We start from the raw sequence: 16,558 nt of genomic DNA, 5'->3' as shown, positions 1-16,558 counted from the left end.
CTCTCCAGCGCTGGTCAACACAGACGCGTTCAAAAAGCATGAACAGCAGCAGATCAATCTATACAACCTATATGGTATTTAGCATTTAGCAACTCATGTAGTTAATTTATTAATGGAAATCACATAAATAATACTAAGTCACTCAGTATCATTTGGTAATAACCTCATTCACTTCTCATTTTGAAAGTTGTTACTGCAAACACATGCATTTTTAGATTCTGCTGAGGTTCACGGCTGTTTCTTCTCTAAAAGATACACACTGAAGTGCTTGCATGCTAACAGCGCCCCTTGCTGGAGAAAGTTCAGACTGCTACATGGGAGCTCCAAAGCCACATCCTCATGCTTTATGTATTAAAAAGGAGATGTTTTCGTCGTTATATCGTGGGTTGGGGGGGTTGTACTTTATCTTTAGATGCCTTTAGGAAACCATGAAGTTTTATATTTTCATCATTTTAAATATTTAACATTATTTAGCTGTTTAAAACTAAATTAGTCCTCTAGTTCTTTGTCAGTTCTCTTTCACAACAAGCCTCATGTTATCCCTCAACATCAGCAATGTTATGTATTATTACATAAATAAAATGGCAAGTTACATGTAAAAGAACTCTTTCTTTCAGTTTTCAGTTTTTGGTCAAGAATTTTCATTTCTGTGCATCATATTTACTGATATTTATTATTTATAAAATGCAAATTGAATGTATAGCTAAAGAACAATAATTGTACGAGTTAAAGTGGAATGGTGTGGATGAATTTGAGATTGTTATTAGATTGTTAGTGAAAATATGATGAATCCAGTGACTCGACTAAACAGTTCCTGCTCGACTGCCTCACCAAACTAAAACACTTCTGTCAGATGAAAAAAGACACCAACGCTGTCGTCACAGTCTGGGTTGGCTGGCAGGGGGAAGCAAAAGAGATTTTGCAGGGCTCCTTGGGACAAAGCATCTTTATCCTCTGGGTGCTGGCAGGATCTGCGCTGAAAGAGCTGAGCCATCACATACTCCTCACAGTTAACCCCAAGCTCACCCCCGTCCTACCCTAAGCGCACAGGACATGCTGTTCTGGGACAAACTAATGAGCTTTTCCTGTTCTCTGTAACAGTGCACTCACCTGAATGAAGAGTGAGGGGAGTTAGCATAAAATGCTAAATGAATTGCAAGGCCAAAGAATGCCTTCAGTATAAAATTTGTGTAAAATGCTTCTAGTACGTTATTTATGTTGGCCAGCAGGCTGGCTATGCTGCTTTGTCCTTTATGCGTACAAGAGGAAATGTGAAACTTTATCAGATCAGTGACACAAATACATGATATACCGTAGCAAGACAGCACAGTAAAGCAAAGCAAAGCACAAAAGGTCAAGTTACCAAGAGGCAGGCAAACCAATAAATACATTAAAACCAAAAATGTTCCCCTTACAACAAATGACCAAGATAATTTGCATCTAATTGGTGAGGTATACATTTTCCTTACTGGTTACTACATTAGCTTCATAGGCCATGTCTTGGTCTAATGCCAGACATGAATATCTAGGGAACATACTAAAGAGCCAGTTCAGTTGTTACATTCAATTCTAAAATTAAAGTAAGTTAGTTTGGGGGGAAACACACCTTTAAAGGTTAGGGTGTCACAATTTGCTTATCTGAGCGTATTGTGAATATCGTCAGTTCTTAAGTTTCATTAAAAAACACGGATTTAGTGCAACACCGTAAGTAAAATGTTAAATAAAATTCACCAAACATTGTTTTGATAATATTGTTTAAATATGGTGCTACTAGTGTTTTTCTAGCTTCATGAGATTCAAAATTTCATAAAAACTAATTATCATGATGTATATCGTGCATCATGAAAAGGCTGGAAGTATCATAATGCTATATTTTTGCTATTTTGCCCACCTTTACTTAAAGGAATGAAAGGAATGAAAAATCAGATTTGCTCGATTCTCCACTTACTCCAGGTATAGCTTATCAGCTAAGACAAGACTGATGTCCAAATTTTGCTTCTTTAGTTCAGCACTGGAGCTACAAGGCTCACACTGCCTACACAGACTAGAAGTCAGTAGGCACCCAAATCTATGCCATTAATGCATTCCGAAAACTTCTCTCAATCTCAAAGCACATTCAGGCCTTCATTAATGTTGAGCAGATTTGATACATAAAGGCAGAAATCAAAGTAGATATATAAATGTTAATGTACTGGCATCGGGAAATATGTATGTGAAAAATACTGGACGCTGGCATCAGCCCACAATTCCAATATAGGTGCATCTCTATGGATGCTATAAATTAAGTTTGCAATGCTTGTTATTTCTTTTCATAAAAAAAAATGTTAATCCTAAATTTATGATCTAAAGATATACAACCCCATTTCCAAAAAAGTTGGGAAGCAGTGCAGAATATAAATACAAACAAAATGCAACGATGTACAAATCATTTAAACCCTGTATTTCATTGAAATTAGTACAAAGACAACATATCAAATGTTCAAAGTTTTTTTGGAAAATTTATGCCCATTTTGAATTTGATGCCAACAACACATTCTAAAAAAGTTGGGAAGAAAGCATATATAAACAGGATCCAGAAATGCTGCCACCTTCTCTGGGCCCAAGCTCATTTAAAATGGACTGAGGGGGGGGGTGGAAAAGTGTCCAATGGTCCAACGAATCAACATTTGAAATTCTTTTTGGAAATCATGGATGCTGTGTCCTCCGGGCTAAAGACCACTCAGCTTGTTATCAGTGCACAGTTCAAAAGCCAGTATTCATGATGGTATAGGGGTGCATTAGTGCACATGGCATGGGTGACGTGCACATCTGTGAAGGCACCATTAATGCTGAATGATATATACATGTTTTGGCAACATATGATGCCATCCAGACAACGTCTTTTTCAGGGAAGGCCTTGATTATTTCAGCAAGTCAATGTAAAACCACATTCTGCATGTATTACAACAGCATTGCTCCATATTAAAAGAGTCTGGGTGCTAAACTGACCTGCCTGCAATCCAGACCTGTCACCACTGAAAACATTTGGCGTGTTATGAAATGAAAAATATGACAAAGGAGGCCCTGAACTGTTGAGCAGCTGAAATTCTATATCAAACAAGAACGGGAAAACATTTCTCTTTTAAAACTACAGCAGTTGGTTTCATCAGTTCCCAAACGCTCACAGAGTGTTGTTAAAAGAAGAGGTGATGAAACACAGTGGTAAACTTGCCCCCATCCCAACTTTTTTTAAATGTGTTGCTGGCATCAAATTCAAAATGGGCACATATTTTTCAAAAAACAATAAAATTTCTCAATTTCAATTTGATTTCAATATCATTTGATATGTTGTCTTTGTAGTGTTTCCTTTAAAATATGGTTTACATGATTTGCATATCATTGCATTTTGTTTTTATTTACATTCTGCACAGCGTCCCAACTTTTCTGGAAATGGGGTTTTATGTTTAGAAATAGAAAAAACAGAAATCGCGAATGTAATCCAGCGTACACATGCCTGAGTTTGTGAAGGGGAGTTGCATTTTGGTACAGTATCTGTTGTCTAAAATAGTTGCCTGCTGCATAAGTTCTGTCCTTTTCATAGTTCAGAGTAAGTCAACTGTGTCCTACATCACATCAACAGGTTCATGCTACCTTAATGAACACCTGGATGTGGTTCGAGCAGGTTATAAGAAGTTCTGAGGAGGTTGTATTTAGGTGATTTGGGTGACTATTGACTTCTAGCCTTTGTTAGTAGCCTAGCAGCTCCAGTGCTAAACTAAAGAAGGAAAATTTGGAATCCAAATATGTTTTAGCTGTTAAACTATATCTGGGGTAAGTTTAGTTTTGCATTAGAGATTTAAGGTTATTGTAGCTAAGAAGTAATGGGAGCTTTAAGCCACCAATCAGCAATGTGCTAACTGTGTGCTTGAATAATTACACTCATCACACACATGCCTTTACAAACATTTGTGAAAGAATAGGTTTTTCTAAAGAGCTCACTGAATTCGAGTGTGGTTCTGAAATAAGATGCCACCGTTGCAACAAGTCTGTTTGGGAAATTTCATATTCCATGATAAGCTGTGAGTGATATTATTGAAAAGCGGAGGCTTTTAGGAACCACAGCAAACAGCCACAAGGTGTCAGACCACGTAAAGTTACAGAGAGGGGTCGCCGAGTGCTGAGGCACATAGTGCATAAAAATCATCAACACTGTGCTGACTCAGTAAAAGGAGGTTCCAAACCTCCTCTGGCTTTAACATCAGCACAAAAACTGCGCCGGGAGCTTCATTGCATGGGTTTCCATGGCCGAGCAGGTACACACAAGTCTTACATCACCAAGCACAATGCCAAGCGTCGGATGGAGTGGTGTAAAGTGCGCCAGCACTGGACTCTGGAGTGGTGGAAATGTATTCTGTGGAGTCTTCCCAGAAGAGTGGAAGCTGTTATAGCTGCAAAGGGGGGACCAACTCCATATTAATGCTTATGGATTTAGAATGGCATGTCATAAAAGTTCCTGTAGGTGTAATGTGTAGGTGTCTCAATACTTTTGTCCATATAGTGCATGTTACATATCTGAAACCTAATGAAAATGCCCATGCAGTAAACCCTTTTGAAGCTCTTTCTAGCTTCAATATGGAAAAACAGCGCACTGTAGTGAGGAGAGGACGTGACTGATACTGTCAAAAATCCATTTTGCGGTTCCATAACTGTCGTTAACTATTTTATATGGAACTCTGCATGCACCATTGATTCCAAATGCACTAAATCCTTTTCTATAGACGTAATATTCTGCAGACTTCTGTGCATTGTGCAGTTAAAAAACTGTGGTTTGCTCTATGCATCTCTATACATCTGCACCTCATTATCTAAACCCCCCATTTAATGGAACAAATTTTAGACTACCCTTTTCTTTCTCAGCCTATACCCTTCAGTATTGCTCTGGTTGTGCTGGATGAGATCAGAAGCGGACAGATCGAGGGCATCAGGGCAGAGGAGGACAAATCCAGCTTTCCTGCTCATCATGTGTAAAGCCAGGGGCCTTCGAAAAATTCGTCATCTTTTATTTCATTTAATTTTTTTTTTCGGAGAAAAACATTAACGTCTACTTTCCAAGCGCTGGAAATCATACATATGGTCAGTCCACTCCCATCTGCTAAAAGCTAGCCCTAGGTCTTTATAGATTAACAATAACAAGTCACTCCGCTAACTCGATATGTCTCTCTCTCTCTCGCTCTCTGCTTGGGGTTGCTGAATGGGATATTGAGCATTTCCCCTCGTAAAAATGGGTCAGGCTCAGTGAAAGCCAGACAGTCTGTCTCAGAAACAGCCAGCAATTTCTCCAGCGGAGGGGAGCTTTCTGTTGCCCAGTTAGTCTCCCTCAGACCCGCACTGTAAGCACAGCCCAGCAGCCCATCAGCCCATCCAACCCACAATTGAGCACTTATTGAAACCAGGCTTTGAAATTGTGCGACGCATTCCATGGTCGGCTGTGAACAAACTGAGGAGTGCACTTTTTCCAAAATAGCAAGCTCTAGATGTAATCATCATGTCATTATGCATTGAAAAAAAATTGGGTTGCCTCCATTGCTAGCCTGGATTACTGCAGTCACGCTACAATAAATCAATGCCGGTGCAGATTAAATATCCTATTTGCAGCACTAGGGGTGTGGAAAGTGGCGGGCTGCTTAGGATGACCGAACACAGTTCTTTTTCCAGCTACACCAGGCAGGGACCATAGCGAACAGCATTGCAGCTCAAAAAATATTTTGCAGCAGTTAGTTGGCAGCGTGGATTGCAAGGGCAACACACATTTTCACAAAGCATTCCACCTAAAATACGTTGACGTCTTTTCACAGTAATGAATAAACGGTCTTCTGGTGAAAGAATCCGTCTGCTAACCTGGTGGTTGGTACCTGCTCCTTTTCTGGTCAAATCCGCAGCCTGTGAGTTCACTGCAAAAATCTGTACTGATGGAAGTTTCCGGGCTTACAAAGACTGGCTTTTCTCTCATGCTGCCAAAGCATTCCAGGCCAGCTAAACAAGGAAGTTCACTATTGTCCACCTTTCTCTGCGAGGAACCTCAGACACAAAAAAGCAAATACTGTTCAATATGTGGAGAGCCGGTAGTTTGGAAGGCATTAATTCCACTGGAAGAGAAAAAAAAACAGTGATGTCAAATCTGTCTAAATCTGGATTCAGGAGACCTCAAGTGCTACAGAATTTTTTTAGACACATAAATGAAAGTGCACGGTACATGATTTATTCAAGGGAAAATAATAACGAACGACAGAAAAACGTGGAATGAAAAGACCTGCCGTTCTGCTTGAGTGATATTAGAGCAGCAACAACAAAGAGGCCCCAGAATAGAGCCGGGGGGAACCTCTAATTCTCTCGTTTTGGATGGCTAGATGGTGCCACCTGGAATCCTTGATAAAAAAAAAGAAATAATGAGAAAGGAAAAAGTGAGAGATTGAAAGAGAGAGTATTCAGTAATAATCGGCCTTTCCTTTGGCTGCGTCTGCTCTCACACTTGTGAAAGAACCATGCCTCTTTAAAGCACTTGAGGTGTGACAGAGAAAAAAAATGCGGGTCCCTGAATACTAATAGGATTTCTTTCTTCTTTCTTTCTTTCTCTCCTTCTTTCTTTCTCTTCTGTCTAACTGACGGATTAGGGGGTGGTGAGGCAAGCCACTGTGATAATTTTCAGGTGTTGCTGGCCCCTTTTGGGACTGCTTGATAGAAAATACAAGGCCAACGGCTCAAAAAACACACCTGGGACGGGGTACTAGAAACTTTCTTTGACATCAGCTTTTCTTTGTCCATTTGAGCTAAACTGCCCACGATAATGTTTACTTTAAGTTTACAGTTTGAGCTTAGCAGAGCTCAGTGCATATGCAAAACCATTTCTCTTGCTTCATCTTGAAGTTTGATACATAGATGAATATTATTTCACCTTTATGATTGCAAATGCATTTTAGCAATAATTTCTTTCATAATTTTGTCTTAAGTGCATTTCCGGGTACAGTCAACATTATAATTCAATATTAATAACAACAATCTAACACAAAATATGCACTTTAGGTCCAGAATCTTGTAATAAATTAAGCTTGAATGCAACAGCTGGCTGTGATTAAAAAACAAATCTAAACTTGCAAAAATAAAACATTGGATATATTCAAAAGTGTCAGTTAAAAATTTAATTTCAGAGTTGCTTTGTTTTATGATCACAATAAACCATGCAAATATGTAATGGGTAGCAGAGAGAAGATTCAGACTCTCGCTTACAGGGTAACAAACATTATTTTAAGTAACGCTATCTTTCAAAACATTTGTTATAAGAGCATTTTTGGGACATATGTTGGCCTACCCCCCTTTTTTTGCAATGAGACATACAGTACACTAATACTTCTTGGACAAATGTATAGTTTATGTTCTCAGGACACAATAATCCAAAATAGAATACGCCACCTTTCATCCACAATTCTGTAAATAAATCAAGCTCTGGAATACAGCAGTTGATGAAGTCAATTCCACATTAGCTTATCTAAGCTTGCTAGAATGAAAGCTTGAATACCTTCATATGCATCTCTGTTAAAGCACTGATTTCAGAGCTGTTTTTTATGAGAACCATAAACCACGCAAGAAATATGTCAAGTGCAGCTTATGCTCGTGTTATGAAAGCAGTATGAACACAACATTGGCTCTATATTCCCTGTATGAAGAAAGAGAAGTGCTCTCTCTCTTTCTCTCTTTGCCCCGCACATTCACACGTTCAACTGGGGTCGTAAAATGTAAATCAAAAGTGCAAATTGCCGAGTGTAGAATGTAACGCACATCTGCTTGGAACATGCATGAAAATGTACACTTAGCTGCACTTGAACCGTGGTGATGTGGGGTTTACTGTAATCATCTCTTTAGTGGCATCAAAATACTCGCATTCAGTGCCATTTCACTTCTACATGGTCAAGGCAAGAGGGATTTCACATAAAGCTTCACAGCAAGTTATCACACATATACAGAAGTGGAGTGGCCTTGTAATAAAATAGCCTTTTATCATCTCTTCAGACAGCACGAGTTCCTGCAATGCACCCATGCAGAAGTGATGCGACAGTCAGACTGCATTCCACAAAGCTTTCTGCAGCTACTGCTGAGATGCTACCACAACCATGCACTCCCTCTGCCTTAAAGTCCGGATTCACAGCAACACACTATGGTTCTGTGTATAGACTGGATTATCCAGAGACAAAGATCTGAAACAGTTGTGTGGGCACATTTAAAATATATTAGAAGTTACTGTCCAATGAAGATGAAGGTGTGGCAAACATATGCATTCATTCAATGGCCTGTTTTTTGAGAGTTTATAGTGTTTTTATATGATGGCACTCTCATTTTCAATGCTACTTTTTACTAAGAGTCAGAGTTACCATTCAGTCTGTGCCTTTAAGTAAAAACCCATTTATAGCCCATTTCTAGCTGAAATCTTAGGCTAAAGTACAGTCAAGGAGCTGTCAGCAAAGATTTTAAAGGGGAACTCCATTGACTTTTTCAAAATATCTGCACAATTCAGTCATTACGATGCAGGCAAAGTCATTCAGAGCAGTTCTGTGTAAAATGCATCATTGTAGAAAAACCTTCAGAGTCAAAATTATTCACAGTGGTGGTGATAGGAACTGGACAGCAGCTGCATCTAATGCTACCTCCCTGAAAGATATTACATGGAATAGTTACAAATATATTGGCTGAGACATTGTTTTATGATCATTTTTAGATAAGAGTTTGTCCAAAAAATCCATCCATGGTGGAGGGATACATGTATGGCGTTTTAAGGCAAAATAGTATCCAAAGAAAACCTATTTTTTCAGATTTACCACTATTTTACAGATTTACCACTATTTTACCATCACCAATATTATATATAAAAACTCAAAAGACATATCGCAGCTGTTAAAACAAAACCTGGTATCATAAAATGATAATTTTACAGGAGAAGGAAAAACCATACTTTACTTTTAATGTAAGTCAATGGAGCCAGACTTTTTTCCAAGTAATTTTGGGACATTTCTTCTGATCCATTCATCATGAAATTTACATAAAATGTAAAGGGCAACTGGTATACTGAAAAATGTCAAAACTGGAGATACAAGGTTTTGTTCAGACAGCTGTGATACGCTGAATCACTGGTCATTTTGTATAGTAAGTAAAATTACTATACTTGTGCTGTAGACAGCACAACTTCTGGTTCCAATCACCTCCACTGTAAAGAAAACTGAGCTGGTAAATTTCTATTCTGTGGACCATTTTACTTTTAACCATTCAAAATGACTTTGCTTAAATATTAGAAAATAAATTATACAGACATTTTGAACAGTTGGTGGAACAGCCCTTTAAATCAGCAAGGTTTTTTGAGTATTTGGGTACTTTTTTCATAACTGATTGCCCACATAACCTTAAGAACTACTGTCAGACGTTCTGTTTCATTCAGGGAATGCTTCTGAAGCATCTTTATGTAGTTACTTCCGACACGGTTTGCTCCACTGCTATATTTGGAAATAACTAAGAGGTAATATACACCATAAACACCAACTCAATTAGCTTTCACAAAAGCAGTTTCACCAAACGTGTATAAAGAAGAGATGTTGTGTTATCCCCACAAATTTGACTCCTCCACCCTCCGTAACATTCTTGTAATTTTGTATGCATTCTTTTTAGACTTAAAAGGGCAGCAGCAGTAACAGCAGTTCTTTCATTTGGGTTCATGAGAGAGCGGACTCTCTCATGAGTACACTCTCTCATGATGAACTAATGAACTATGTGACATCATGACCTCAGAATACAATAATGAAGTGAATTAAATAATGGATCAAACTACAGCCTCTCAGCTTAAAGGGGAAGATCTTATATGTCTGTACATCTCAGCCGTTGAGATGAAATCAAAATCAGAGTGGTTTGACTTGAATTGTATTGCATTGTATAAAAACTTACCTTCTCAGATTTCTTTGTGGTGACAGGAACCAGGGGTTGCAATGTGTACAAGACAAATACAGCCATTTTTTTGATATCCAAAAAGACCTGTAAGCCTCTATATGTAACGCTAATAATGATAAAATAGTGATAAATCTGAAAAAAAATTACCTTAGGACGCTCTGCATTTACATCTCCACCATAAACAGATTTAAAAACATCTCAAAGCTATTATAAAACAATGTATTCATGGCCGTTACATGCAATAACTTTCTGTGAAAGAGCTTTGAGAGGCATTAAAGGGGAATTCCACCAATTTTTCAAAATGTGTACATAATTCAGTGGTTGAGATATAAATTGTCATTCAGAGTCGTTTGATGTTAAATGGTTCATTTGTAGAGAAACTTGCCGACTCAGATTTCCTTCCAGTGGTGGTGACAGGAACCAGGGGACCTAATGTCTACAACACAAATATAGCCATTTTATTTCCTATCCAAAACCACCAGTGAACCTGCACGTCTCTTTGGGGACTATTTTGCCTTCATGTATCCTCCAGCACCATGAACAGATGACCAAATTTCAGTGTCATAGACATCTGGCTGAGTAGCCATTTCATGTGATAACCTCCTGTGAGGGAGCTTTTGGAGACGTTAAACACTTCATACGTCTGGTTCCCATCACCACCACTGTGAACCATTCTGACTCGGTAAGTTTCTCTAGAACGGAGCATTTCACACTAAACCACTCTGAAAGACTTTGTTTACATTTTAACCATTTAATTACACCGAAAATCTGAAAAAAAACGAGGTCCCTTTAAATCCTTCGGACGTCTGGTTACTATCGCCACCACTGTGAACCATTCTGACTCGGTAAGTTTCTCTAGAACAGAGCATTTCACACCAAACCCGCTCTGAAAGACTTTGTTTACATCTTAACCATTTCATTCTGCAGAAATTTAGAAAAACCGTTGGAGTTCCCCTTTAAATGCTTTGGACGTCTGGTTCCTATCACCACCACTGTGAACAATTCTGACTCTTAAGTTTGACTAGAATGAAGCATTTCACACCAACACACTGTGAGTGACTTAGTGTACATATTAGCGGGTGAATTAAGCAGAAATTAGGAAAAATCTTTAGAAATGCTGTTTAATCTGCTTCCCTCATTCCTGTAATGAAGCCTTACAGCATCTGAGCGCTGAAGCTGAACCAGGAGTGGCGACTGCTTCACTCTGAGGGAAAAGTGGGAGGCTGTTTTAGCCACTTGACAGGAGAGAAGAGGAAGAGAGGGATAAAGCAGAAAGAGGAAGGGGGGGGAGGTATATCACACTCTCTTCAGCTGTCTGTCCACTACATTACGACCAGTAGCTCACTACTACTCCCTCTTCAAGTGGCTGAGTGTCTGAAACCAAGGTGAACAAGCCTCTCCTGACTGCAGTGGAGCTACTTACTGTAGCCTCATTACAGCACTGAAGCACTCTCAGCCCCTCTGTGCGGATAAAACCTCCACAAATACACAACGAAACATTTCCTTTACCTCATAATTATTTCCTCACAGAAAAAAATGTGAGGTACATCCACAGCCTCGTTTCTTCTTCTTTCTATCCTGCTGCCGGTGCTCCGTGGCTAGGCTACATACAGTACGGAAAGCTGGGCAGGCGAGTGTGGCAGACTTTCACTTGTGGCAACAACATAGAAAACCGCAGAACATTTTTAAGTAGAGAAGAAAGCAGAGATGCTATAAAGATGCTAAGTCTCCTACCTTTCTCTCCATAGCGGTGATGTAGCCGGTGATGCAGCCCTTCAGAGGTACGCTGCGGGTGCGGGTGTGTGCTGCTCTCGGAGCTGGTGGCTGGCGCTGGCGGAGCGGAGTGGAGGCTGAGGCTGAGGCCGGGCAGAGTGCAGGCTGAGCGGGGAGAGGCTGCGGCGCAGGCGCGCCAAACCACCTCCAGCACCAGGGGAGGAGGGAGCGTCAGCGAATTACAGCAGTGATGGACGATACCACTGAACTCCTTTACGATCCGATACCGAGTGATAACAAAACCAGTATCGATTTCGATACGTTTAAAAGGTCTTCTTGTGAACAAAAATACGTTTCTGATTTTTACAGTGAAAACTGATCATGTGGACATATTTTTTTTTTTTCAAATGTACACTATACTATAAATTAAACTATTTTCCAAATTCTATTTTCACATATCTTTTAAGAACTCTGTGAACATACTGTAATGATCTGGTTATTTTTTGGCAGTTTTTTGGCAAGTTATTGGCCTTGAGATTTTATCTTCACTTTCAAAATATGATGAATTCTGATATTAATGTTTTTCTCTGATATGAATATCTTGATTCTCAATGCTATACAGCTTTCTCAGTCATTTTAGAATCATTTAGAACCGACGGCTCCGTTCATCATTCTGGACACGTCTATCCTATAAAATATTTTAAATTTGTGAAGTTATACGGGAAATATTAAATCATTCTATACATTCATCTGCAACCAAACTGGTTTTGTATTATTGAAACATTGCTTCCAAACTGTGAAACAGTGATTCCAAACTTTTTGAACGGTGCTGTATGAAAATGTATATACAAGATATAAACAATTATCATCTATAATTTACTAAAGGATAAAAGAGAAATAAAAAATGACTTTTTCTACATTAAACACTTCTTCTCTTCATAGCACATAAAATTACTGCTAAAGAAAAGCACTAAGGGCCAGTTTCCCAAGCCCAGATTAAGCCTAAGCCTAGTTGAAAAAGAATGTTCAATGGTGATTCACCATTGATACTGCAATTTTGTCCAACAGTAGTCTTGATCCATGTATAGGTAACCAGTGCAAAGTATGGATTTTTTCATGTGAGGATCAATTCTCAAAAAGAAACATGGATCAAACCACTCAAAATTACACTTAAAAAATACTCTCACAAACAACTGGAGACTGAAACCCATTCATATTTGTCCTCAGAGGAGACTGTTAGCAAAGTCTGTGTGTTTAAAAGGGGGGGGCTTGTGTTTTGCTTCTAGCCCACTGTGCATGGACCACCTGCATGTCACCACTGTTCATATTCATGTGGCGGAATTAGGATTCCTAGCTAAAATGGCATGGAACAAAATGACATTCAACTGATAATCAACAACTAAGACAAAATTAACAGCCGTGTTCGGTAAACCAAATTTTATTATGGAAAGGAGGTGTCTGTGAATCTTACAAGGAGCTTGTGTGACCAAATACTGATGAGTGTACTTTGGAAAGAGACCTAATAGCCCTTATATTGTCCTCTTTGGGCTCTTCAAAAAAGCAGGATTGTTGGAATCAGTATAAGCAGATCAAACCATGTCCAGCAGACAAAAATCTTTGAAATGCTGTTCAAAAAAAAAAAAAATTCCCCAAAACAAAAAAGAAAACCCAACATGGTAACTTTACAGGAGAAGACAAAAATGGTCTTAAGTTTCAAAGTCAATTCATAAAGATTTTAATCAAAGTGATTTGAGAGCTTTTATATTGATCCATTCATTGAAATTTTATGAAGTGATGGACTGCTGCCATGTTCAAATAATGTAGAAAAACGAAAAACTGGCAATGCGTTTTTTTTGTTTTTTTTTGTGGACAGCAATAAAATGTTAGGCCGATATCCAATGCAAGAGAGCTGCAAGCTGCATGTCTTCTAAGCATCTTTCAGAATGCTCATGATTTTGGCCTATAAATTCACTCAGGAGTTCTTACTCTCAAATGTGTAAAACCACATGATTTTAATTTATACTAGATTAAAACACAGCTTTTATTGGTAGTCACAAAAAAATACAGCACATCCCATGTCCTACCTAAAAAAACAGATCTATCAAACGGAGATTTGATGCTGGCCACTTTACTTGGAATTTCTCCCGAAAACTCACATATTCTTTTAGTAGTAGTATCTGAATGAGGTCCTGGAGATATACCACCCTGCAGAGTTTACTTCAACCCTAATCTAACACACCTGATCCCGGTAATGAAGACCTTCAGAGGCCTCTGAATATTAGTAGCAGGTGTGTTGGGTCTGAACTCTCCAGCACCAGTACTGGGCCCCCCTGATCTAAACCCTGCCTAAAACCTCATGCCACTGGTGGTGGTGTCAGCGTAAGATCTCTATTAGTTGCCCCAAATGTAATATTAGGATCTTATGACTGGGTTTCTCAAGATAAGGAGGTGGTGATGGTGGGGACATGCAGCATGTCAACTTCAGTTTGAGGGTATTTATGTCTACAGTGCTGTGAAAAAGTATTTGCCCCTCACCTGATTTCTTCTCTTTTTGCTAATTTGTCACATTTAAATGTTTCCGATCATTCAACTGATTTTAATATAAGATAAAAACAACACAAGCAAACACAAAATGCAGCTTTTAAATGATCATTCCATTCATTGAAGATAAAAATTTATTCAAAACCTATATCAGCCATGTGAAAAAGTAATTGCCCCCTATACCTAATAACTGGTTGTGCCACACTTGGCAGTAACAACTGCAATCAAATGATGGCAATAACTTGCGATAAGTCTTTACAATAATTTTTTGACGTAATGATCTTTTGGTTCACTTTTCTTTGTAGAACTATTTTAATTTGGCTACATTGGAGGGTTGTCGAGAATAAACCAACCATTTATGGCCTTGAGATGGGATTCAAGTCAGGACTTTGACTTGGCCTCTCCAAAACCTTAATTTTGTTTCTTTTGAGTCATTGAGAGGTAAACTTGCTTGTGTGTTTTAGATCATTGTCCTGCTGCATAACCCAAATGCGCTTGAGCTTTAGGTCATAAACTGACAGGCAGACATTCTCCTTCAGGATTTTCCGATGGAACCATTAATTCTGTTCTCTATCAACTATGACAAGTCGTCCAGGTCCTGCAGAAGCAAAGCAGCCGCAGACCATCGCACTACCACCACGTTTGACTGTTGGTATGATGTTTATATGGTGGAATGCAGTGCCAGCCTTACGCCAAATGTAACGGGACCCGTGTCTTCGAAAAAGTTCTAGCTTTGACTTATTAGTCCACAGAATATATCCCAAAAGTCTGGGGTGGCATCTAGATGTTGACAAATATGAGACGAGTTTTCGTGTTTGTTTTTGGTCAGCAGTGATTTGCACCTTGCAACTCTCCCATTAATGCCGTTTTCCCCCTGCGTCTTTTCTATTGTGGAATCATGTACATTGACTGAGGCAAGTAAGGCCTTTTTCTGGGTTCTTTTGTGACCTGGTTGAGTCGTCAATGCACTTAGGGTGAAATTTTGGTAGGCTGGCCACTCCTGGGAAGTTTCACCACTGTTCCAAGTTTTCTCCATTTGAGGATAACGGCTCTCACTGTGGTTCGCTGGAGTCCCAGAGCCTTAGCAATGGGTTTGCAACCTTTTCCAGACTGGTAGATTTCAGTGACTTTGTTTTGCATCTGTATTTGAATCTCTTTAGAATGTGTCATTGTGTGCTGCTTTTTTGCATGTGATGCCACATTCTGCTTTACATTGCCAGACAGCTTCTATTTAAGTGATGTTTAGATTCAAAATGTCTGGCAGTAATCACATCTGGGTATGGCTAGTGAAACTAAACCGAATAGTCAATTGAATTTGTCCAGTTTGTTGATTTAGTAGCTAAGGGGACAATTTCTGTTTCATACAGGGCCAGGTAGGGCTGAACAGCATTTTTCCTTCAATAAATGAAATAATCATTTAAAAACAGCATTTTGTGGTTACTTGGGTTATCTTTGTCTAATATTAAAAGTAGCTTGATGATAACAAACACTAAAGTGTGACACATCTGCAAAAATAGAAGAAATACTTCTTCACAGCACTGTATATTAGGTGAACCACATATGAATCAGTCTGTTTTATTAGCATTGTAGTACTTGAGTCCAGTACTGAGAGCATAAGTGAACTGTCTCTGTCTCAACAGAATTTTGTTTCAGGGTAAAGTGGACTCGTGCAGTGCCTCGTCTGAGGTAACTGGAAATGGAACTATTTTTCTATCATTACTGAATATCAAACCTTTCCAAACAGAATACAACAGTCCTTTTTTTACAGATTTAAATAAAATCTGTTCTGGGGTGGTTGATGGTTTAACTGGCTATTACTTGTTTGTTGATTCAACCATCTCCTGAGCGCTGATCATAATGTTATTATTTTTGCTTTCATTTAATAATAAAAATGGCTGTATGCTGGTTGTTTGGTTTATATTCAATTGACCTTAGGTTGTGATTCTGAACAACCTCACTGTCATTTACTTCCAAAAGTTATAATGCAAAGCTAGACTAGACTATAATAATAATTAATATTACTTTTAGGCTACATATTGTTATATTTTACAATATATATTATAAAACATAGTATTAACTTTTTATATTGAAAGGGCTTGACTTTGGGTGGAAGTTATCTAGCTAAACTGAAAAATCCTGCTTTGTGGAATGCCCCCTTGTCTCATTCTTGACTCTGATTCGCCTCTAGCGGTCTTCACTACAACACTACTTTTTATACAAGGAAACAAAAGTTGAGTCACTCTTGCAATCCAAAAGTAACTGAAACTAAACTAACATATACAGTACAAAACCTAACATGAACCAATCCCCCAACACATCCTCCTTGCTTATTGTCTTTGGC

This window comes from Colossoma macropomum, unplaced genomic scaffold (assembly GCF_904425465.1).
Source record: "Colossoma macropomum unplaced genomic scaffold, Colossoma_macropomum, whole genome shotgun sequence".
Classification (NCBI taxonomy): Eukaryota; Metazoa; Chordata; class Actinopteri; order Characiformes; family Serrasalmidae; genus Colossoma; species Colossoma macropomum.
This window is presented reverse-complemented; position numbering follows the sequence as displayed.